Raw genomic sequence first — 26,974 nt, 5'->3', positions numbered from 1 at the left:
CAGAGACTGGATGGCTATCTGTCAGAAGTGCTTTGATTGTGTATTCCTGCATGGAAGAATGGGTTTGGAATGGATGGCCTTTGAGGTATCTTTCAGCTCTATAATTCCCCAAACTGAAAGTTAAAATGGGCCACTGACACTGAGGCCTTCTGGGTTTCTTTCTTTAAAACGTAATATACAACAAGTAAACTGGAGGACAAGGAACTCGGATACAGAGGCCTTTTCAAACAATAAAGGTGATATAATAGACCCAGTCATGCCAAAGTAGTAAAATAATTTCCCTTCATTCTAATTCTTAAAAAGGCGCTTTAGAGGGAAAATATATTTGATGGTGCTTTGTTGTTACTCCATACAATCTTGGATGGGAACCCTAAGGAGCTGCTTAGATCTCCTGAAGAGGTACATTCTATTATTTTGGAGCTGACTGATTTTGAAGTGTCACCTAGATGTCTATCTTACTTTCCCCACCCTGGGGTGAGGTAGTGGCAGTGCTGAAATTGTTTTTAGAGAGTGAAAGTAGGCTATGTTCTATCAATCAAAAATTTAAAAGGGAGTTGGCTCCCTGCCTTCCCATGGAGGCAAAGTCTCTTTTTTCCAGATTTCCACAAGATATTGAACTCCAACTTTTGCTGAAAAAGTTTTGGTGGCAGAGCTTTTCTTTATTTATTGCTGCAAGGATTCTTGTGTACAATGATGGAGATAGAGGCAGGAAATTAGAAAAAGAAACAGAAGACATAGGTTTGGGGGTGGTGAACCTCTCCTTCATCTTAGTCCCCTGAAACACAAAATAGCTCTCACTTTCACCAGCATCTTCTATTATTATGTGCTACTCAGAGAAAACAGTATCTAGAAAATCCAAAATATACTTCACTATGAAAATACTGATATTGAAAAGTTTTAATAATTATGGGAATAAAGGAGTGTTATGCTGTTTTCACTTTCGTTCGCTCATGTTCAGTCCAGCTACTGTACAGATTTTCCACATTTGTGTTTCAAGGATTCACAGATTTATCTAAACTAATATCACAGACAGCAGAATTACCCCCCAAAGAAAATCTTAACAGCACAAAAGTGGCAAAGGTTCATTTTGTTCTTTTGTAAAGCTTCCCAGCTTTTGACATTCTATTACCATTAAAAATGACTATGACTGGGAAAGGAAGAACAGTAAGGAATCACTTCAGTTATGTTTGTATTAAAGCCATGCTGGGGTGAGGGTTGTGTGAGGGTGGCATTTCATTTATGTGAACTCTTCATATATAATTTCTTTTACACGCAACAAAAAAATCTCCCAAACCATGCATGCCACCCACCTCTTAAATCCCAATACATCTCTTCCTGTGGGACTTTCACTCAGTTGGCTCCTTTGTCTTCAGCTGTCTGAAGCCCTTCTGCTCTCTGAAGCACCTCCATTCTTGCTTTTATGCTGCTCCTAGAATGCCTCCATATTAATGCTCCGTTAATTTCTTAAAATGCCTCCTCAAAATTCCCCTTTGATGTCTATAATAAAACAGAGATGTGAAACAGAAATAATTACATATCCTTTTCTTATTTTCCCTGCCACTGTTTCTCTGGAGTTTATCACATGGGAAGAATTTATCTTAATTTCAAATGAAAAGAAAATGAGGCCAGAATGCATTCACGTGAATTCGCTAGTTCAGTGAATTTACATGAATTCGAATTGTGTTTGAACTGACTTCCCATTGCCTGAAAATAGCTGCCATTGCCCAAAATTGCATGTGGTAGTCTATCACGCAATAACGTGAAACCCCATGATTGCGTTCGGATTGCCATTGGATTATACTTCCAATTTCCCTTGTCTGATAAACTCCTCTGTTTCCTTTAGTTAGTTTTCCATGGTTTGCTTTACTAAGGCTGCACTGAGGAATTTGACCCACTTTGTGTGATAATTTGGGTATGTGCCTTCCACATGGAAAGAGCCTCAAGGAAGGACCTTCATGCACCCTTAGCAGCTTCCCTCCCCCTCCTGTTATCCCTCCTGCCACTGAATTTGCCACCATAGTGTCACATTTTTTGAAAATTCAGCAGCAGCTACAACAACACATACTTCTGGTTTGAAACAATGCACATATAGAAGTGTTAACTTTGAGAGAATATATATTGTTTAATGAGAGGCTCAATGCAATGGGATTCTGGGATTTGTAGTTTGTTGTGGCACCAGAGCGATCAGACAGAGAAGGCTAAACTACAAATTACATAGCACTGAGCTACAGCAGTTAATGTGGTGTCAAACTGCATTATTCCTGCAGTGCAGATACAACCTTAGCCATCTTATTGAAAGTAGGTTCACCTACATATACATCTACAGACACACAGTCAGAATCCCTGATATTTCCACCCAATTCATCCCCAGCCCCTCCTTTTTGCATAGAACAAACATGGAGTGGGATTCTGGTCTGTTTGAAATTCTGAGAAAGAGAATCAAATTTGTGAACTCAAAATAGACACCCTTAGTTTTTAGGCTGTTAAGTCTCTCACGATAAGAGAAGGAAGGCTATCAGATCTGTTCATTGTATCACTGTTCTTTGTAACAGTTGATGTTGGTGAGAGTAATCAGCATATCTGAAGAAACAAACAATATGATCACACATGAACAAGAACTGACATTGTTCAGGATCAATTAAGGAATTTAAAACTATTATACTATCATAGCAACTGTTTTGGACATAGCTGGCTACATTTAATCCTAGGTGAAAATCATTTCAAGGCACAAGCACATCCTTCATGATGATTTTGCCATATGCCCTTTTCACAGTGACTGCTTTTTGTAATTTGAAAATAGATTGTCTAGGAATGACTTTTTAGAGAAAAAAACCTGCTGATTGTAAACTAATATAGAAAGAAAGAGGGCTATTGTCTTCATAGGACTTAAAGAAGACAAGAAAAAGGTATGATTTGTCCAGTATACCATGATTTCTAATAGGTGTCTCATTTTCTCAGGTATACTTATAACCCAGTTTCCCTGGCTGGACCTAAACATTGTTCAGGCGGTCACAGATATAGGCACTAATATAATTAATTTCACTCAAATCTTGCTCTGTGGCAATCCAGATTGTCTCCTAAACTCAGAATATTTCAGCATTAGAGCTACATTGGCCTTCTGACCAAGATCTTTGTCTCAAAGGGTCCCACAGGGTATCTGCTGTGAAGGTGTCTAACAATGGATGTGAAGTCAATTCAAATGTTTCTGCAGTGGCAGATTATTCATGACTAGGTCTCAAAGCTTGAAAAAGTTACTTTATGGATTACAAATCCCACAGTTCTCCATCTGTCATGGAAATGGCCATGTTAGCTGGGGAGTTCTGGAAGTTAGAGTATAAAAAACACACTTTTTCAAATTGTGCCAGATCTCTATATCTACAATATGTTCTGGATTCTGTGGTGGTTGGGAGTCATCCTAATTACCCTATACTACTGCTTATCTTGGGCCTCAAATGTAAGAATGGAAGGGGGAAATGCAGCTAGTCTCCTTCTCTCCCCCCCCCTCTCTCCCTCTCCCTCTCCCTCTCTCTCCTCCCTCTCTCCACATCTCCAGACAGCTTTGTGGTGGGTCATCTTTGGCTGGTTGTGGACTGGTTTCCCCTAGCATTCCACCATCATATTTGGTCTTCCTGCAGGAACAGACATCTCTCTATCACCATGAGAGCAGAGCCATATCTGCCTGCTATTCAATTTTCCCTTGTAGTAGTCTCTGATGTATGTCAATATCCAGGGCTTTCTGGATGCATTTTTCTTCAAAGAATTGCCTGAATCATGAGGGCCCATCAGTCTGGATGGGGTCACTGGCACTGTGGTCCATATAGGCTTGCACATAGACTGGCTTTATGCAAAATCTGAAAACTGAAAGCAATGAAACATGAAGCAAAATGCCTAACTGAAAATGGATGGGGTAATTGTAAGGAAGGGAGTAATGAGGAACAAAATGAAATGAAAACATTGCTATTTTCTGAAGTGGCCTGCAGTCTTCAAAAGTATATGATGAAATAAATTAGTATTTAAGATGATGCAAGACTGCTATTGCTGCTGAAGGTAGTTTTGTTCAAGCACCAAGATGGGGTTAAATCTCTCTGTTAGACAGATACTGACATTTTCATATGGGAGATAGGGATTTGATTTATTTTTAAAAACTGGTTCTGCAATGGTGGCTTGAAGGCTTTGTTTAAAATGAATCTTCTTTAACTAGAGAGTTGTTTAAAGCTCTGGTTTTAATAAGTGGAATCGGTTAATCTAATTTCACCTTCTGTGCTTGTTGGCTGCTTTTTAGATTGTTTTTCTCTCTTTGTTTCAAAGAAGCCACCACTTCTGAAAGCAGGCCTTTAATGTACTGCTCCCTGTGTCTTTCTGTCTCCCAGTTTTTAGCAAAATCTCTCCTTGAAGTACAAAGTAGTAATTTGGAGCCTTATAAGGCACTTTCAGATTTAGAGATGAAACACACTAACCACAAATGATTAATTCTACTTTTTAGATGTAAATGAGTGCAAAATAGCACGGCAAAAGGTGACTGTGTTAAGGAACTAAAATGTCACTTCCTTTTCCAAATACAAACTTTTATATTCAAGTACTCTAATATTCAGCTCGAATCTTATATTCCTGAGCACCTCAGATAAAGGTAATTATACACATAATATTAAAAGGAGAAGAAATAAGGATCTTGCTGGGATGTGTAATCACTGCGGCAAACTACAAATAAAAAAGTGCCCTTTGAGAATCATCATATTAAATATTTGTTGGTTAGCTTTATGACATACACATATCAAGTGCTTTAACACAATGAGTATATGGAGAGAAGAGCAAGCAACTTGGAAGAAATGAGGGTACCAGAGTAGCCCTATATCAGGGACATTGTACATTCCTCCAGATGTTGCAGGGTGTAGCCAATGGTAAGGAATAATGGTAATTACAGTTCAGCAAGGTCTAGAGCAGGGTCTAGAACAGTTCAGCAAGGTCTAGAGCAGTAAGGTTTATAGCTATGGGCCTCCAGGTTAGGATGAACTACCATTCCCATCATGCCTTACCATCCGCCAAGCTGAAGGAAGTTTTAGCCAAGCTCATGAAGGCTTGGTTGTAGCTCCTTCCCCTATGGTGACACTAGATGTAGCATCATCATAAGGGGAGAAGCTACAACCAAGCCATCATGAGCTGGCTAAAAGTTCCTTCAACTTGGCTGATGGTGAGGCATGATGGAAATGGTAGTTCATCAGAACATGGAGGGTTGTAGGTTCCCTATCCCTGGTTTAGAGGGTTGTCTGATTCCCATCCTTGTGTTATATGATTTAGACAAAGCAAACATACGAGAAAGGGACAATTACCTCTGTCATTGCTCTCTAGATATGAAGACTGACAGTCTGAAGAGGAGAATCTCTGCTAGTCATGGAGATTATCCCCATAACTAGTAGTCTAGGGGAGAAAAATCAGACTTTCCATTCACAAAAAACCTCTATGCCCTATGTTGTCTAAGGTTGATGGATCCTGCAGTCCAGCAATATCTGAAGGGCTACATGAGTCTTTCCCTGGACAAGAAACTTAGGCCCAAAACAGATGGGCCAAAAAGTGTGGCTTCTGGCCACTTCAGGGGCTTGGCATGCAAATGATGCACCCCCCCCCCCCCAATGTAGTCGGAAGCTGCTCTGAGGCTGCTTAAAAGCCACTCCTTGCCGGTGTCCCATTTGGGACCATGGTGGTGGCCCACTTTAAGAGCAGGTTGTCCAGTCACCAGAGAATGACTGATCAGAAGCCATTTGGGGCTGGAGTGGACAGATGCTGCTCCAAGCTGACGGCAATAAAATCATGACTTGAAAGCAGACTTTAAAAAAACAAGTTGTTCTGTTACTCATTGAAGCTTTTTAAAAATCACTCATTACCATTATTTGTGACTTAGGAAATTACTGACCACAAATTTGCCTGCAGGATAGATGTGGGATTTAACAATCAAAGACATATTTTACCACACTGCCCCATAGCTGGGCAGTATGCAACCTGTATTCAACCCACACTTCTCCATGCTTCTCATGCAGTTTTTCAAGAATGGGAAAATCCCATGTTTGAAAAACTGCGTGAGAAGCCCTGAGAAGTGTGGATTGCTTATGGGTTGCTGCTCAGCTATGGGGCAGTGTGGTAAAATCCATCTTTGATTTTTAAATCCCACATCTATCCCATGGTCAAATTGTGGTGCGATAATCTCCTATGATGAAAACTAGGAATTTATTATATTACTAGTTGCACTTGGTTTCCCTCATCTCTTTCTTATTTTTCTAATTAAGAAAGCTTAAGGTTGAATCTTGAAAGATTAAATAAAGAAAACAAAAAAATCCTGTGAAAATGCATCTGTCTATCTATCTATCTATCTATCTATCTATCTATCTATCTATCTATCTAGCTGAAGTATCTAGAAACAATTACTTGAAACACCAATAAGTAACTTTGGCTGGAATTCACAAATGCAGTTATGAATGTGTAAATTACAGTTACACATTCATAACTGATCTGCATTCATGATTCCTAGGTATTCAATAGTGTGGGGAACACTTAGGAATCTTTAAAATCCCCCAATCCTGACTTACCAGGCAGCAGCCACTGCAAGTGCAAGAGGTTGTTCTCCTGTCATTCTTGACACAGCAGATTGATTTTTCAACCCCTTTTGTGCAAGCAGTTTCTGGTGTGACTATCAGGATCCCTGTTGCAATTCTTCCTCATACTGGAGATCACTGGTGGTAGTGGTGGGGAATAATATTGTCAGTGTGATGTGCCCCAATCAACAGGCGAGCCGACCCTTGTTGCTCACAGTAGCTGCCACCTGGTAGATCAGGCTTGGGCCTGGAGATGCTACGTAGCTCTGCCACTAAGACAGGCCTGAAACAGATGGCCCAAATGGAATGGCCTTGTGCTGCTCTGGTGTCGTTCATGCCAGGACCACAGCAACTGCATATGTCTGGCCCCAATCCAGACTGCTGCACGATCCTGAATCGGACCACCAGAAAGAGTGGATTCTATCTGCTCTTTTTTTGCCTGATTCTTCTGCAATGGCATAGCAGGAGCATGGCTTCAAGCCATGTTCAGGGCATGCATAATCTAAACACCCTGCACCCAATGCAACCTGAAGCCATGTCATTTTGCCCGTGTGTTTTGGGCCTTAGTTGACTATGTAACACATGTAGAATTTCAGCCAGTGATTTCACTAATTATAAGCTTTACAGTACTTTTGAAATGTGACAGAGGGGCAAAACAGACAGCCCAAAGGGGTGGTTTGAAGCTGCCCCTGAGAAAGCCGGATTGGGGCCACAGCAAATGGATGCCACAGCCTCAATTCACCTTTTTGTTGTCTCAAAAAGAAGCAGCAAATAGCTGCTTCTTTTTGTGCTGACAGAACTCCAGCTTTTCTATCCTGCCACAGATGGAAGCTGGCTTTCAGGCACTCTAGTGGCATGTGCTGTGTAAACACCATGCTGCTGGAGTGCCTAGAAGCTGGCTCATATATGGGCAGCTGGGCAGCATGAAATAGTAGATGGTGGCACAAAGGGGTGGGTGGTCTGTTTTGCCCCTTTGTGCCACCTAATAATTCCCAAAAGTAACTACTGTAGTTACAGTTAATTGTTTTACTACTAACTCATTACTTCCAACCTTTCATAAAAGCTATAATAATATTTAGATTAAAGTGGTTGAAAAGATTCTATATTTCAATACAGGTTGATTCCCAATTGATTGCCGTTAGTTGTAGGACAATGTTTAAAGTTTGAGTTCAGAATATGCTGGTGATCATTACCATATGGAAAAATACAGTTGTCTATGGACAGTTCAAATCCCTGCTCAACTATGGAAACCCACTGGGTGATCTTGGTCAAGTCACATGCTCTCAACCTCAGGGGAAGGCAAAGGCAACCCCAGTCTGAACAAATCTTACAAAGAAAACGGTGTGGTTTGCCTTAGGGTCACCATAAGTAAAACAACAACAACAACAATAACAACCTTGAAGGCAGACAACAACATGGACTGAATGGTCCTCTAAAATTTTCAGTGTAGTTTTTCTCAAAACAGGCAATGCAATTAGACTAATGGACTGTCACATTTATTTTTTTGTGAAGTGAAATGATTTTAACAGCAGGATATTCTGCTACATATTTTGAATTTAAATATTATACACATTTAAATCATTCATAAAACACTTAGGTAAAATGTTTTAGAATGTCTTTTAATGTATGTGAAAAAAGTATGAAGATTAGTGCATAATCCTCACAAAATGCAAATCGTCTGAATAGAAAACCAATGCAGCCTCACTTATACTTCTCTTTAAGAGTCCCCAAAGTCTTTAGAACAATCTCTTTTGTTAACTACAGGGCAAATGAATTTAGCTCTCATGCAACAATAAAGACTCTTTTTTGCTAAGCTGACATATTCCTTTTGGAGTTTGAATAAAGGGATGTATATGTATTTCAGAACAGATGTTAGATTGTTTATTCTGAACTACAATTTTCTAGAAGAGATAGCAAAAATGAAAACTATAAAGAATGTGTTTTGGAAATGTTATTTGCTGATTAGAAAAGACTTTCATATTATTATGGATACTGATGTTTGAAGAACGCACTTTTTCCAAATTTCTTTTCTCATGAATTTATCTGCTGGTTGGAATTTGGATGTCCACTAGATTTCAGTGTTTTCCAAATGGCATGCTACAGTTCTTCTCAGTTTATGACTGCAGCTGTACTCCTATGATTTCTAGGACCACATTCCTGACATTGATTGGATCCTTTCTCCCTTACATGGGTGCAAAAAGAGGTCCACCTTCAGAGGAAGAGATCCAATCTTAGACCTCTTATCCCTTCCTCTGCTGAAATATCTGTAGCTGATATCTCTGTGAAGTTGGAACTTGGGAGGGGGCAATGTCGTCTGAGGATATGTCAAGATGCATTCTGAAAGGTGCTGCAGATACAATTGATCTGGTGCTGCTGCCAGGTTTTGACAGTAGCATTTATGTACCTGGTGGGTGCTAAGGGGTCCACCTTTTGCCAGTCCATGGTTTTCTTCATCCTGTCAGCTACTGATGTAAGCAGAAAGCAAGAACATGCAAATGCACACAAGAATGCCTCCAGCAATAAAAGAAATCTGAGATGCTTCATAAGATAATATAGCATCAGGTGGCACATTTTTTTGCTAGTTACAAGCAACAAGAATTCCCAAGCTGTGGTCTGGAGCCAGAGTCCTGATTGCACCAGTACTAGATATAACTTGAGTGAACAAAGGTGGGTCTGAATTACTGTGTCAAACCCTAAATTGAATTGGTCATGAGCAACCAGGATATTTTGAGAAAGTACAATTTGTGATGTTGCACAACAATATCACTGTCACAGGGCATACCTTATCTTCCAGTTGACTGGGTCTGTTGAGCTTGATCTAGCATGAGATAGGCTTAACTCTAGTCTTAAACCAAGATGGGATTTAAAAAAAATAATTGAAACTAGAGATCTGAATTCTTTTGGTGGCATACAATAGTGTAATCTCCAGTTATACCTACATATATATTCTGGCAACACTGAGAAAGCAAGTATCCTGTACCTCTTTGCTTAACTTCCCCTGCCTGGAGTGTTCAATAGTACCTGAGTAGAAGCAGACACAGCTCTTCAGTCATCAAGCAGTTGGACAGTCATACCCTAGTTCAGGGAAGATGAAACAGCTTTATAGAGTGGGTGGGCATTGCTCCTTCTTCCCTGGTTGCATAATGAACTGGGGCACATCTGAGTATACCCCATGGCCAATTGGTGGGAAAGGGGTTCAGCTTTTGTCCCCCCCAAATGATGTACTTAAGTATGCTGGGGACTACTGTCATTATTTAACGTAAGTCTTAACCTACTTGACTGTACTGAGGTATGACAGATCATTAAGTGTCTGGGGAATTAAAAATTAAACTCTTAAAATTATTTTGTTTGACAAAATTTTACCAAAAAAATGTAATTGTAAGAAATTCCTATAATATTTGCACCAATAACTCCTGAACCAGATTCTGGAATTAATAGAATAAATAGCATGAACATTTCTTGTTTAAATGTGTAAGTCAAAAAGATAACATTAACAAGAGTCTCTTGAGATGTTATAAAGCAGTCACTGAAGGATAGGCTCAAATGGCATTTGTTTAATGTATTGGAAATGTTTACTGAGAAACTCAGATCTTTTCAAGCAATTTTGATGCAATGTACAGTAAACCTATTAGGGTTTATTTAATGCACTGAAGATGCTTAAGAGTAAGTCTGTGTAATCAGTTGAAGTGATTTTGATGCAATAAACAATGAAAACACTGGAAAGCAATTTAAAAAAAAAAACAATTTGCTATAACTGTTGTGTGAAAGAATATTAGCTTTTCTCCCCTTAAACAAAAGGCACCTAGCACAGGCAAACAATAAATCATAATTATTTTGTTAGTTTAGACACATCAAATGATATTCTCTAAAAATGAATGTTTGCTTTGTACTCCAAGGACTTGAGAATAATATATTTATGAAGATTTGCATCCTTACTTCACACTGGGATAAATATTTGTGCATTGTTTAAGTACTGGGATTTTTTCTGATCTTGCTGAGAAAAGCAATATATTGAAGGATATCATGCCCATATCTAAAGGAGTGCTTGTGTGTGCTGAAGGACATTTCACTGAAAACAATTGAACAAAGAAACACATAGTGGAATATAAGTAAAGTAAAATAAAGTGAATAATAATAATAATAATAATAATAATAATAATAATTACACTACTCTCCCCAAGGCGGGAAATAACAGACCAACAAATATGCATCAGTTAAAACATAATTTTAGTTAAAACTTACATCAGTTTAAAAACAATAATCAAGACACATACATATTTAAACAATTTATTTTAAAATTCCTCATTTAAAATTTAAATTTTTAAAAATCATCTGGCTAGGCCTGCCAGAAGAGATTAGTCTTCAGTATTGTTTTAAATTCAGATGTTTTAAATTCAAATGTTACTTTAGCCATATACTTTCAGTATACTCTACTTGCATGCTATTCCAGTTATGTCTGTAGAAAGAAAAGTTAAAGATAGAATGAATAACAAGATACCTTAAAATACAAGGTGATCTTTTGCTGGGCATTGTAAATCACCATGTTATTCGGTTTACAATGTAGCTTTGGTGTATTTCATATTTTTTTATAGTGGAAGATTTTTTTTACCTGACTGTAGAACAAATCAGGGCTAAATGGTCTCTAGAAGCCATGGTGACTAAACTAAGGCTGTTGTACTTTGGCCATGTCATGAGAAGATGTGACTCACTAGAAAAGACAATAATGGCCTGGTACAGATGGGCAGAAAGGGGTGATGAGACTCTGCCCCTTTCTGCCCTGGATTGTTGCCATGGCAACCGCACAGCCACAGCAACAATCCACTGCAAAAAGGAGCTGCTAAATGCAGCCCATTCTGGCGATGCTGCCAAGGCACCATAAGTGCCCGGGGCGTCGTGGTGATGTCACGCATGTGCTGCCCTATTTGGACATAGTGCATGCATGACGTCATTGATGTGCATGCCATGTGGACAGTGCTGCGTAAAGATGGAGCCGCCAGCATGTACTAGGGCTTGGGAGCGTGCAGTTGCTGCTCTCCCCCGAGCCCTACTTTTGGCCCCATGACAGCACTTCCCGCCCATCTGTACTGGGCCAATGTTTGATAAGATAGAATGCTTTAGGAAAAGAGGGAGACTGCACCTAGATAGATAGACTCAATCAAAGAGGCCACAGTCTGGAATCTGCAAGACCTAAGTAGGACTGTTAATGATAGGATGACTTGGAGTACTCTCATTCATAGGGTTGCGATAACAACCACAAAATGCACTAAAATGTAAATGAATAAAGACCAGATGACATTGGAACAGTTCAGAAATCAAAACATTTCAGGACTTTGAAAATGCCTCCAACAAAATATACACATTTGAAACGTATGTAAAGAAAAATCTGTACATTTTTTTTAAAAAAATTATAAACATGCTTTAGGCATTTGATGGATGGTAATGATGTACAGAAATAGAATAATGTGCACAAAAAAAACCTTATTTCCAACAACTGAAGTAATTCTCTCTTACCTCAACAAAAACAAGATCTGCTTACATAGATCCCATGAACGCCTCCTCCATCAGTGCCCAAATATAAAGGTAGGAAAAAGATTAATTTTGTGAAAAATGGGGCTTGTTAGATGGACCAATCCCAAATGTGGTTTAATGCTGTTTGAGAAGTATAGGAGGAAACTGCACTGTGAAAATTTGTATAAACCATATTATACAAAATGGCTGTTCTTTTCTTTGGTGACTTTTAATAGACTTACTGAGAAGTTGTTTATAATAATTAAATAGGATAAACATTTTGCTAATATTGGACTCTAATCTCATCATAGGATTTCTCTTTAATTTGTTTGTATCAAGTTAAAGCATTTACAAATCAATGAGTGGTAACTGAAAATCCTTGGCTATATTTTTTTCCTGGCCTGTGCTAACATGCTGCATCATTATCAAATGGCTATGGATGATATTATACCTTTAACTTGCTACTTAATCTCTCTCTCTATTCACTAGTATGAAAGTTTAAAATATTATACTTGGTTGAATAAATTTTCTTATAGGAATGGCCCTACACTTAGATGGCAAATGACCACTGCTTATCGTCAAGGCCTAAAAACCACAGAAAAGCAATGCAACAAAGTCTAAGAATCTTCATCCCCTCAAGAGAGAGCATACTGCTGGCAAAGCCCTTTTTATTGACCTGAAAGTAGAAGTCATGATTGTCATTTACTTGTCACATGTCCCAGGTAGTTTTCTTGTCCCGTTGCTTTGAAACTTTATCAATTTTAAAATCATAATACAGTGGATCCTTGTTATTCATTGGGGTTTGATTCCAGGACCCCCTATGGATACCAAAATCAGTGGACACCTAAGTTTAATTAAATATAATGGCATAGAAATGGTGTCCATTATATAAAATGAAAAAATTGAGGTTTGCTCTTTGTAATTTGCATTTTTTAAATATAAAGATATTTTTAAAAATATTTTCAAACTGTGGATAGTTGAACCTGTGGATAAGGAATCTGTGGATACAGTGGGCTGACTGTATGGATCCCCACATTCATATTCCCACATTCATATATCCAAAGTTCATATCTACTAATCATTTTATTTGTAAAGCTTAATTCATCAGGTAGATCCAGCCATGCTAGCTGGGTTCCCAGTTACCACTGAAATTTCCCAAACATCCTCAAAATGGCTGCTATGTAGATGGTCCCAGAGATAGAGAATAATTAGGGCTGGGGAGGGTGGAGCATTTGTATGTCACGTGCACATCCACATGCTGTGCGCACCAATGACATCTCCTGTGCGCCACATCCAAATGGGGCAGTGCACAAGAGACGTTACCGTGCCACTCCAAGGTGCTAATGGTGCCTTGGCAGTGGCATGGAAAGGAGGTGTTTTCACAGCTCCTTTTTGGGGTGGATCGTTGCCGTGCCCATGCAGTTGCTACGGCAACGATCCAGGGCAGAAAGTGGTAGCATCTTGGCACTCCTTTCTGCCCATCTCTATCCTCCCTTTCTCTCAGTTAGTCTCAGTTAGTCTCTCTATGTACGGATTATACAGACTAACATGACTATATTTTTAAACAGAAAAATATTTTGTCACTTGATGAACTTTTTTATTTGAATGGTGTGCTCTGAACAATCTGTAGCAGATACTTAATGTATCATAAATCAAGTCCATGATGTGACTTCAGAAGCCATCCCCTGTGACACCATCATGGGCTGTCCCTAGATAGCTCAGGTCTGGGGAAGTTCCTGACCAGGCAATCATAATCCCCAGTCTTATTTTCATAAGTTCTCTATTTGCCTAGAATTATATGAGTATATACTATCAGGGATGATGGGAGTTGTTACTCTTCACCTCTGGCTCGAACTCACCACCTTGTTACGCACCGGCGCTGACCAGTTTTGGCCAGTGGTTAAAGCTTTGCTCTAAAGCAGCAGAGTTACAGAAAATAGGCTGAAGACCCTGACAAACTCTCCAAGCCTTCTCACTCTTGCTTCCACAGAAGTCTTCCCACTTCTTCAGGATCCAGCTGGCTCTTGTATCTTCACTCAAGACACCAGACAACTCAGTAGTCTTATATAAAAGATCTACTTTATTCTACTATATACAGCTCCAAAACTATCCAACACAACTCCTCACTACTACCCACTACTACCACCCACAAAATACATTGGGATTCATAGCCATTATTATAGTCATTGCAAAATACCACCCACTCTTGTCTGTTTCCACCCAGTGGGCGTGTACATCCACTCTCATTGGTTCTCTTGGTTCAACCCACAATTAATGATTTCATCATCTCAGCTTTGTCCACTTAACAATTCTCAGGTGTGTTCAATTATCCACTTTACATTTCTGTCCTTGGCATTTAGGACTTGTTAATTCCATTACCTTTTACACCTGTGTGGCTTCTAATTGCTTCTGCTGAGTCACCCTGACTCTCACATAAATGTTTTATTTCTTTCATTGTATATCCCATGTTGCATTTTCCTTAACAATCCCCTCCGAAATAAAATATTGTATGTGGCTTACAATGTCATTCCAACCATTTGTGTCAACCTTTCATGTTTTTCCACTGTCAGTGCTTTAGTAAACAAATCTGCTATGTTATTTTGTGTTTCTATGTATCTCAATTCTATTTCTCCTTTTTGAACCATGTCTCTTACATTTTGGTACCTTACACCCACATATTTGGTTCTGTTCTTCAAACTTTCTGTTTCAGCCATCGCTATGCACGATTGTGAATCTTCCTGAATTTCTACAGGTACTCTGAAATTTTTGTTCAAGTCATTTAACAATTGTTCAAGCCATTGTACCTCGTTCACAATTTCGTTCAAAGCTGCAAATTCTGCCTCAGTTGTGCTCAACACTACGTTTGTTTGTTTTCTGCTTCTCCATACTATTGGACTTTCACTATACTTGATTATCATTCCTGTGACTGACTTCTTGTCTCCTAATTCTGAAGCAAACGAACTGTCTACATAGCAATCTAAATCTGCATTACTGCTTCTGATGACTAACTTTTTGTCTATAGTCCCTTTCAAATATCTTAACAAATGTTTTACAGCTGTCCAATCCTCAACTTTAGGATCACAAAGTCTTCTGAATAAAACGTTAATGGCATACGAAATGTCTGGTCTAGTGTGGCAAGAAATGAACTGTAGAGATCCTATTATGCTCCTGAAAAATGTCTTGTCCTCAAAAACTCTGGTTGTTGGTTCAGATACGAAACCAGTTGTCATTGGAGCTCTAACTATTTTAGCATTCTGTAGTCCACACTTTTCTATCAAATTTTCAGTCTTCTTTCTCTGGCTTAGCAAACAATGTCCTTCTTGTGTCCATTCAACATTAATGCCTAAATAAGATTTCAACAAACCTAGATCTTTTAAAACAAATTTTTCTGACAATTCTCTCTTAACTGTTTCAATTTCCTGTTTTGACTTTGCTGCCACGCACAAGTCATCCACATAAATCACCAGCACTATGTCTCCTTTTGTATAAACACAAGCATCTGCAACGCTTCTTTTGTATCCTAACTTAACCAACTCGTCATTAATGCACAAATTCCAAGCTCTGGCACTCTGTTTTAAACCATACAATGCCTTCTTTAGTCTATAAACTTTCTGACTTCCATTCTCCTCAAACCCTTGTGGCTGTTCCATAAAAATTTCTTCATCCAAATTTGCATTTAAATAAGCTGTTTCAAAATCAAAATGTTCCACAACTAAATTCCTTCTTGCTGCTACAGCTAACACCATTCTCAAACTTTCTGGCTTTGCTGTTGGAAAATAAGTCTTATCAAAATTCTCATACTGCTGTTGTGCAAAACCCTTAGCTACTAACCTAGCTTTGTACTTAATGCTTCCATCAGGCATTTCCTTTCTTTTATACACCCATTTACAACCAATAACTTTCTTATCTCTGGGTCAATCCACAACTTCAAACACATTTTTGTTCACCAAGCAACTAAATTCACTATCCATTGCTTCACACCATCTTTCCTGTTCTTCCCTAGAAAAGGTTTCTAATTCTTCAAAACTCTCAGGCTCTTCTACAACTGTACAAGCTCTTGCCTGCGTCACAACAAATCTATCTGGTGACTTTCTAACTCTGTGACTACGCCTGGGTATGAATTCTGCCGTTCTGCCTTTCTCTTCATCACTGTCTGCACTAGAAGTTGTTGTCTTTCGGCTAAACCTTCTGTCTTCAGTCATTCTAGTGGTTACTGGTCTTGATTGTGTCTCCCCATCTGAGGTACTACCACTACTGCTAGTAGAGGCTTCTGGCTTGACTGAAACCCCTCCGTTTCCTGAAGTTGGTTCAGTCTGTGCTTCCTGCTCACTTGAGCTACCTAACCTCAAGAACACTTCTTTGTTGGCATGCAGCTTGTCCCAGCCAGCATGTCTTTCAAAATTTGCAGACCTGGAGTACTGCACTTCTCTTCCTCCCAAATGAAATTTGTAGTTGTTCCCTGAATATCCTAAAAACCTAAGCCTTTTACTCTTGGGTTCTCCTTTTCTCCTAAAACAAGCAGGTATGTATACATGTGCATATTGTCCAAAAACTCTTAAATATTTGAAATTTGGCACTCTCCCATACAAGACCCTGTAGGGAATGTCTTCAATCTCAGAATGATACAACCTGTTGCTTATGTGTATGGCAGTCAGAGTAGCTTCACCCCAAAAGCTGTCTTTTACTCTGGCATCTGCCATCAAGCAAGCGGATATCCTTTTTATGTCCTGGATTTTTCTTTCTGCTAAACCATCCTCACTTGGACAAGCAGGGTTAGTGGTTTCATGCCTTATTCCCACCTTCTGAAACCAATTATACAGCTGGTTGTTTAAAAATTCGCCACCTCTATCTGTAACAATAGTCCCAACTCTGCTATCAAATTGTCTTTCTACCATTCTTACCCATGCTTTCAAACTTTGCCCAGCATCAGACTTATTTTTCAATATTCTTACAAAAGCATACCTTGAATATCTATCCACAATTACTAGGAAATATTTGCTTCCTCCTAAAGACAAACAATTTGCTTGGGCTACATCAGCATGTACAAATTGAAATGGTCTTTGAGCAATTCTTTTGGATTTCTTAGCAACTGGAAAAGCTCTGACCTTCACTTGATTACAAACAGTACAGTCTAAATGATTTTTGCATTCTGCCACTTTTAAATCTGGACACATGCTTATTAAATTCTTTAAACACTTGAAACTTGCATGGCCAAATTTTCTATGGCGCTCATGTATGCAGTCTTTGTGCATTGGCACATTGTCAATATTGTTAGCATTCTCAACTTTGTAATTATCAACATTTTCTTCCAAGAAATAAAGCTTATCCTTTTTCAAGCCTATGCCACGCAGTTTCCCATTCAATGTTATTTTACACAAGTTCTTTTCAAATGTGACTATGTAGTCTCTGTCTGTTAATCTGCTCACAGATAACAAATTGTTTTCTAATTCCTTTACATGCAAAACATCATTAAAGTTTTCTTTTAGCCCTGGAATGTAAACTGTCCCCATTTGATTTACAGTACTGAGCTCATTCCCATCAGCCAAAACTACAGCATTTACATTTGCTGGCTTCTTATCACTTATTAAGTTAATGTTATTACACATGGAGGTCGAGGCTCCTGAATCTACAAGCCATTTAGAGTTTGCATTTTGTTTTTCCTTAATCATGGTTGCAAACACCTTATTATTATTTCTATTGTCCTTCAAAAATGGCGGCTTGGACTGCTTCTGCCACTGGTCGTGCCGTGGTTGCCATCTGCTCTCTTGCTTGCTTCTGTCAGCAGCCAAGTGCTTGCAGTGCCTCTGCAGATGTCCAATCTTTTTGCAGTAAAAACATCTCCGTTGCTCCCTCGAAGAAGCTCCCTGCTCCAGCCCACGCACATCAGGCTTGGCTTGTTCACTTGGCACGCTCTTAGAAGTTGCTGCGTCATTTCTCTCAGACAACCTCCTCTGGTTCTCTTCCAGAATCCTGGCCACAACTAAGTCTCTCGTCAATTCTTCTGCCGGTATGTTTTGCAAAGCATTGGTAATGTTGCCCCAAGTAGGATCTAGGGACTCAATCAAAATATAACACTGCTGTTCTCTACTTATTTCCACTCCTCTTAGCTCAGCCTGCACAAACAAGTTTTGCATTGTTTTTAAATGTTCTATCACACACTGTCCTTTTGCCATCTTCTGCCTATAAATTCTCTTAGACCATAGCATTTTTGCAAAGGCAGTCGAAGGAGTGTGTAGTCTTTGAAGTGTTTCCCACACATCTTTCGCGGTCTGTTTATCCCTTACGTCATTAATCAAGTCTTCTTCCAGCATTAGAAAAAGACAAGCTTTGGCTTTGTTATCTTTTTCTTTCGTGGCTGCATTTGCTGCGGCTGGCAGCCCGGCTTCAACTGTGGCCTACAAACTTTCTTTTACTAGTAGAGACTGGGCATAAATCTTCCATGTGGAGTAGTTGCTTCTGTTCAATTTACTAAACTTCAAAATCTCCATCTTAATTTGTGCAGTGACTCAACTGACACAGTCCTTCTGAGTATGCACAGCTGACCCCTTTTGGGCTTAATCAAAACACAGGAGGAGTTACTCACGGAGCTTATCAGTGCAGCGCAAACAGCTTGCTCTGATCTGTCTTCCACAAAACTGTCTTCTACTCTCTGGAACTTTCAGCTTCTGTGGATGCTGGGTGCTGCAGTATCTGGGCCCATAACCCTTGTCAGGGATGATGGGAGTTGTTGCTCTTCACCTCTGGCTCGAACTCACCACCTTGTTACGCACCGGCGCTGACCAGTTTTGGCCAGTGGTTAAAGCTTTGCTCTAAAGCAGCAGAGTTACAGATAATAGGCTGAAGACCCTGACAAACTCTCCAAGCCTTCTCACTCTTGCTTCCACAGAAGTCTTCCCACTTCTTCAGGATCCAGCTGGCTCTTGTATCTTCACTCAAGACACCAGACAACTCAGTAGTCTTATATAAAAGATCTACTTTATTCTACTATATGCAGCTCCAATACAACTCCACACTACTACCCACAAAATACATTGGGATTCATAGCCATTATTATAGTCATTGCAAAATACCACCCACTGTTGTCTGTTTCCACCCAGTGGGCGTGTACATCCACTCTCATTGGTTCTCTTGGTTCATCCCACAATTAATGATTTCATCATTTCACCTTGTCCACTTAACAATTCTCAGGTGTTTTCAATTATCCACTTTGCGTTTCTGTCCTTGGCATTTAGGACTTGTTAATTCCATTACCTTTTACACCTGTGTGGCTTCTAATTGCTTCTGCTGAGTCACCCTGACTCTCACATACATGTTTTATTTCTTTCACTGTATATCCCATGTTGCATTTTCCTTAACATATACTGTATACTGCAAGTCAAAAGAAAATGGAAAGACTTGTACATGAAACCAATAATTAGTCTTTATCATAAATTTTAATATGTGACAGTGTCACAAATGTGACAGTGGCCTCCACAAATGCATCCATTACATTAATATGGTATGCTTCTAAAGAGAAAGATGCTAGTTATTTTTATAGGTTATATGTCAATTACTGCAATAATAGCAATTGCTGAACATATAAAATAGGAAAAATATGTTTTTCTCCCTCTGTAGAAATCAAATCTGCATAATTATCTAGTCTTTTGAGAATTAAGCCAAAAATACAATAACAGAAATATTCTTTTTCTTTAGAAGTAGAGAAGAAGGAAACAGAAAACAATTTACTTATATTAGAAACAGAACAGAAGGCAGTCATTTTTTTTTACTTGATCTGTCATATTGTGATGTGGATCACTGAATGACTTCTATTCTTTGGCCTTGGTTTGTTCACATCTAGACCACATGATTCCCCTAAGCTACAGTGGAAGTCACCAACACTGAGTTTTGTTCTTAAAAAAATGAAACAGCTGATCCCTACCAAATAACATTGCTAACTCCAGTATCCTCCTGGCCAGTGCTGTCACCAGCTTTTGAATTTCAAACTATTGCTAATTGGGTCCCAAGATAATACCAAGCACTACAGGTGGCAATATGCTGGGAAATCTCAGCCTCCATGTATGACCTTCAAAAAGTTGTGACAACAACCAGTAATTTCTGGAGAAGTACTTCTTAAGAGATTCATGAATACAATAGGCTTTATCTTTGAGAGGAATGTTTTAATGGCTTTATTTTACTTGGTCTGGTATGCCTGCCTGTTACACTGACACACCATTGCTGCAATATTAGGGACACTTCTGTATACTCCTACTATTTAATCCATGTAGTGTTGAAGGCATTTATCTGGAAAACAGTTTCTTTCTATTTTGTTTGTTGTTAACTGCCCTCTAGTCAATCTCAACCCATGGCGACCCTATGGATGAGACACCTCCAAGACCAACCATCCTACACTGCTCTGCTTAATTCATGCAAGCCCATACCCATGTCCTCTTTAATAGAGTCCATCCATCTAGCATGCAGCCTTTGTCACTTTCTACTTCCTTCCACTTTTCCTAGTATTATTTTCCCCCCGAATAAGTCCTTCTTTCTTTCATTGTTGTTAACTGCTCTCGAGTCAATTTTGACCCATGGTGATGCTGTGGCTGAGACATCTCGAAGACTCCCTGTCCTCCACTGCTCTGCTTAGCTTTTGCAAACTCATACATGTGACCTCCCTAACAGAGTCCATCCATCTAGCATGTGGCCTTCTTCTCTTTCTGCTTCCCTCCACCTTTCCTCGCATTTTTGTTTTTTCCAATGGGTCATGCCATTTCATGATGTGTCCAAAGTACGACAGCCTCAGTTTTGTCATCTTGGCTTCCAGGGAGATTTCTGGCTTGATCTGCTCTATGAACCATTTGTTTGTCCACGGGACCCTCAACACTTTTCTCCAGCACCACATCTCAAATGATTTTCCTCCTGTCTTGTTTCTTAACTGTCCAGCTCTCACATCCATACATGGTAACAGGGAATACAATGGCTTGTATAATTCTAACTTTTATCCTCAGTTGCATATCTTTGCATTTTAGAATCTTTTCTAGTTCCTTCATAGCTGTTCTCCCCATTCTTAATCTACTTCTGATTTCTTGGCTGCAGTCCCTGTTCCTATCAATATTTGATCCCAGGTATGAGCATTCTTTTACTACTTTTATTTCCTCATTGTCTAGGTTAAATTTGTGTAGATTCTCCATGGCCATTATTTTTGTTTCCTTTATGTTCAACAATAGGTCTGCCTTTGCATTTGCTTCCTTGATCTTCCCTAGTAGGTGTTCCAGGTCTGTGAGGTTTTCTGCTAGTACTATTGTGTCATCTGCATATGTTAGATTGTTGATATTCCTTCCTCTTATTTTCACTCCTCCAACTTCTGTGTCCAAGCCTGCTTTTCTTACATTATGCTCTTCATATAAGTTGAACAAGTAGGGTGATAAAATGCAGCCTTGTCTAACCCCTTTGCCAATTGGGAACCATTCTGTTTCCCCATGTTCTATTCTGTAGCCTCTTGTACTGAGTACAGATTACTCATCAAGACTATGTGATGTGTTGGCACTCCCATGTCTTTAAGGGCATTCCATAGCCTTTTGTGATCTATGCAGTCAAAGGCTTTATTGTAGTCTATAAAGCACAAACTGATTTTCTTTTGAAATTCCCTGGTGTGCCCCATTTGCCATCAGATGTTTACAATGTAGTTCCTAGTACCTCTTCCTTTCCTGAACCCTGCTTGGACTTCTGGTATTTCTCTCTCCATGTATAGTTGGAGCCTATGTTGCAGAATTTTGAGCATAATTTTGCTTGTGTGAGAGAGCAGTGCTATGGTATATAGTTGCTGCAGTCTTTTGTATCTCCTTTTTGTGGATGGAGATGTACATTGATCATTTCCAATCTGCTCTTTTTATTAGCTTGTTCTTAATGTTCCTGATGCATGTGCCTAGTACATTTTATAGCTGGAGTATGACATTGTTGAACTTGACCTGAAACTTGTTAGACCTGTACGTCTTTAGTTACATAGTAACTGTTTCAGTTGCTGTGGCCTGAGGATGTGTCAAGGGACTTGAATGAGTCCATGCTACTGGATGTCAGCTCGACTCTTTCTCCGCTTTGTAGTTGCCAGCAAAGGGAGCCCTCGTGATCAGATTCCCAAACTTTGTGTGAAGAGGGCTCTTTAGTTGGAGTTTGTTATGGTGTGGATACTAGTTGCCAGTCTAAGAGCCATTCTAACACCCACCCAGGCTAAGGACCTACATTTGAGAAGTAAACCCAGTTTTGCCACCAAGTACCGCATCAGAGGTATCTGAGTAATGTGCCTAAATAATTTGTGTTTCTAAATTCCTGTTTGTTCCATTCACTCTGGATAGGTCCTTAAAATGTGTTAAGTATCTTCCAACTAGGTCCCATCAGCTATGCTGATTGGAAATGATGAGGGGGTTGTGAGTCCAACACATTTGCAGGACATGATGTTGTGGAAGCCTGAAATAGTATAAAGCACTCTTCTGTGTGTCTACAAATGGGAAATGGATAGAGGGGCACACAGCATGCAGAGCCAGGATTACTCATCACAGTTGTGGAACTGGGTTTAAGGTAATAATGTCAGGTTATATTAAGATAGCTAAATATTCGCTGTGTGTTGCTTGATAGTTCATTCTGATGTAATGGCAGCAGTGCTGGATTGAAGTTTGGGAGATCCAACTTCAAGTCTTCACTGAGACATGAAATTCCCTCTGCGATCTTGGGTCACTTTCTATCTTGGTGTAACAAGGTTGTGAGGATAAAATAGTGAAGAGAGCTATGCACATTGTTTTCACTTCATTGAAGTAAAGACTGAGTATAAATGTAATATATAAATAAATAAGATAGTGCACTGATATGTGTAAGATATACTTTGAATAAATACTCCAAAACAGTAGTTAAGTAATAAATACAAAGGATGTGTGAAAAAGACAGTATCATCACAGAGTGAGACAACTATGTAACAATGTATGAGGAAAGATATCTCGCACATATTTTTTTCATGTGAAGAAATAGACACAGGATTAGAATATATTAATAAATCTAAAAGTGTCATAAGTAATACAACTGGAAGAAAATGACAAATCTATTAGGAAGTGATGAAGAAACAGGAAAGCTACTTGTCTCTTTGGAAGGATGCAGCTTCAAGATAGCTGAATTAAAGAAATGCAGTAGAAGTAGATGAAACTCACTATGAATCTGTTTCTTATCTTAGTTCACCCCCAGACTGCAAAAAGAAAATTAGAATTTCTAGTGCAAAACTTGGAACTATTTTCATCACCGTTGTTTAAATGAAATATGCAAGATATTGTATGTAGTCTGGTAGAATATGTGCCTGACTAACTCAAATGAAGCCCTCTGATCAAATACTCACTGCAAGGCCAGCCATGCCATTGATCAGAATGATGCAACAGTCTCGAGTCAGGTGGCATATGCTAGAAGCAGTGATGGTGGCCCACTAGCCACCCATAATTTGGAAGACAGAGCTGTATGTGCTACACAGCTTGTCCTACACCTCTATGCAATCCTGGTACCCCTAGATGTGATTAAGGATTTTGTTCAGTTGCCAGAACAAATGTAAGATATACCTGCTAGTTCAGTTGGCTTTTGTATGTGAAAGCAAGGATGGGCGGGTGGAAACTTTTCCTTCACCTTAAACAGCATAATGTCTTAGGACATCCTATCTCTGTATTTTTGCAGCATTGGTCTACAAAAACAAGTTCATTGGTCTCCTGACTGACTTCCTAATCACTGTGATTGACAGATAGTACACAAGTTCTGGGTTGCAATGTACTCATGAAATAATCAAATAATCATTTGGTAGGTGATAAATATAAATCACTTGTTTTTAGTACCTCATACAAATAGCAGATACCTTCTAGAAGACATGAAAGGTATGAGACTTCAGATGAATTTGCCTACTTCTCAGGCATCATTGGATATATAAAGCTGACAAGGAAACTCTTAACATGAGACACTTTTATAACACAGAGCTTTGCTGTAGTTATGTGGAATTCCTTTTATTAAAAGATCACATTTATAAAGGAATTCTTTTTTTCACATACATAGCTTATGGTTTGCTCTTCCCATAGAAGCCTTATTATAGGCATTGTTTTGCTATTTTTTATTACTTGAAATTCAAATTGCATTATTCTCAACTCAGCAACAGGCTCTGATGCCTACAGCAATGACAAAAGAAGAACATGTCAAATGGCGATATTACATGGCATACTGCTGTGTTTGTCTGTCTGATCACTGTAGTAGCAGAGAAGTCCTTCAGGTAATCAACAGCCTCATAACAATACGCTACTGTGCTTTACATAAATACAGCCTTACAAGCAGAGACTGTCAAATATATGATTAAAATAATACATTTTGCTGGCTTCAGGGCATTTCCACATGAGACAAGGGAAGGTTATTTTCTGCCACTGTAACATAGATTAAATGACAAAACCCTAATCTAATAGAGACTTACTTTCCACAGTGAGTATTCCCTTCCCTTCTTCTGAATTCCTAATGGAGGTTAAACTGAAATCCTCACAAGCCACTTACACCTGGGATATTCTCACTGATTGTAGAATAGCAGTCTGAGGAACTACATGCTATATATGAGGAGGAGCTGCTATTGAAAATAATGTCCCTGTGTAAAATTGTATATCTGCTTTACTTTTAGGAGCATTTATTCAAATCACTGTTCTATACAATAGCTTCATAGGCTTTAATGGCTTCTTCTCTCTGATGGGAAAAAGGTACTGAAGAATCTTGTGCATAGAGATTTCCCATCCCTGGTTTAGTAAGTTGCCACAGTGCCAAATGGACCACAGATTTCACAGTGGCCCTTCCCAATTCTTGTCCCTAAAGTTTCACTTCTGAGTAGTATTTTTTGGAATTAAATTTGATCATTCATTTGGATGCTTCTAACCAATTCCTAAATCCTTTTTTAAGGCCTGAGTAGATAAAGCCCACTGAATCAATAAGGTTTATGTATGCATTGACTGACCATTCAATAACTGATTGAATGAGTCTCCTCTAGTTGGGATTAACCAACAGATTGCTAGCCTATTAAAATCTAAACCACATTTGTAAGACGTTAAATTCTGAAAGGCTTTGATGTACTAAAGTTAAAGCTGAATCACAAATTGGTGCTCAAAATGAGAGATCTTAATTTGTAATGTTTTTCCACACTGAATAAAACCATGTGTGATTATCAACAAATACTAAGCCCAAAGCAGCTTACATGCAGGGTTTTCCCCCCATTGCAGGTGGAAATCTATCTAAGCTTATGGCTTCCTATTTCTAGAACCCTCCTGTGCCTTGTTCAGGTATTTTTATCTCTGTCCACATTAATGGAGGTCTGAAGGTCTAAGAGATCAGATTTATATATCATGAGGGAAGCCTACATATATTGGACAGGATTATGCTATTCAGACCTTTCCCCAGTGAAAGGACAATAGGGGGTTGGGAACATGATAGTGGGGTTTGTGTATAAGTGTATAATGTGAAAGGAAGAATTCCTTTTAAAAATGTGATCTATGGTCTCTGCATACTATCATACTTGTGTGAAGGGAAAAAAAGGTGCCTGAATAGGTGTCCAGTCATTTACACACCTTCCTTTGTGTGTAAAGTCCATAGGTTTTCCCCCTCCACAACAATAAGTGGTAGATGTTTCAGATGTAGCTAGGATAAGATGTCCAGTATGATCTTGGGAAAGAAGGGCCTACAAAAGAAAGTGCTTCCCTTTTTAAAATCATTCTCAGGAGAAGGTACAACTTTACTCTTCCAGTTTACTTAAAATTTGTTGGAAAATACCATGTACTATGCCAAAAGTAGGTGAACTTTATTGAAATTGGAAAGATTTTTGGTAGACTTACAGTTTTTTAACTCAGTGTTCTAGCTGCTGTGGGATCCAGAAGGCTTCATTATACTTTGTAGCAAGCTACATTTTTTGTGAGTTTGTTTGGTTTCAGTGTTTTTAGATACTGCTCATATAAAAGAAAACAGACAGGTGAGAAATGTTGCTCTGCATGAGTCCGTCTGAATATCAGGGGGTCAACCCATTAAATGTTTTGGTTCATTTCTGATTCTGGTTCAGTTGCACCTCATGTTGTGATGTGGTTCTGATTCGGGGCAATAAAGGCTCAGTAACAATTTCAGCACACATAATCAATTTATCAAAGTTATCCTTGATAGTCAAGTGTACTCTGAACATGTATGAATTCATGCATATTTCCTGAGGGTATATCTGGTAAAAATATATTTATTATTCAAAAATATTTATTAGAGCTTGTTTGGAGGTTCTAGTAGGAGAGCGTAGTTTACCCTTGTTCGAAGGACGGTACACTCCTTCCATCTGGGATTGTCATCCTCTTCCATCAAGCCCGCAGCTTCGGGAAGGATGCACATAGAGCTGTGAGGGAGGAAGGGGACACCTACCTAGCCAGATAGATCAGCTGAATCAGCCCTGGTGATCAATGGGGTGACAGATGTTGCAGACAAATCACCCTCACATCCATGCCAACATACTATTTCTCTGCAGAAATGTTATTTCCTGTACAGAAAATTATGTTATTTGTGTAGAAAATGGTATAACCAAGCATTTATTGTGCACAAAATTAGCAGGTGATTGATTTGCATAGAAAGCAACATTTTCTTTGCAGGACAAAACATGAAATATTATTTCATGTGTAGAAAAGACTATTTTCTGCTAAAACTACCACATGTAAATGTTGCACAGAATTAGTCCTGAATTATGAACAGCATTAAAAAATCGCATGGTTTTTTAAGTCAGAGTAAGAAGAAAATTGTAAAATTACTTGTTTCCTTCAAGAGGTAACTTAGTGAAAAAGTAACATGTCAAAATGCGATACTGAAAATACTGTCACTGCCACTAGATTTTCTTCTAT

This window comes from Sceloporus occidentalis, unplaced genomic scaffold (genome assembly GCF_023333645.1).
Source record: "Sceloporus occidentalis isolate IW3139 unplaced genomic scaffold, rSceOcc1.0.p SCAF_1, whole genome shotgun sequence".
In the NCBI taxonomy this organism is placed as follows: domain Eukaryota; kingdom Metazoa; phylum Chordata; class Lepidosauria; order Squamata; family Phrynosomatidae; genus Sceloporus; species Sceloporus occidentalis.
Note: the sequence above shows the minus strand (reverse complement) of the source record.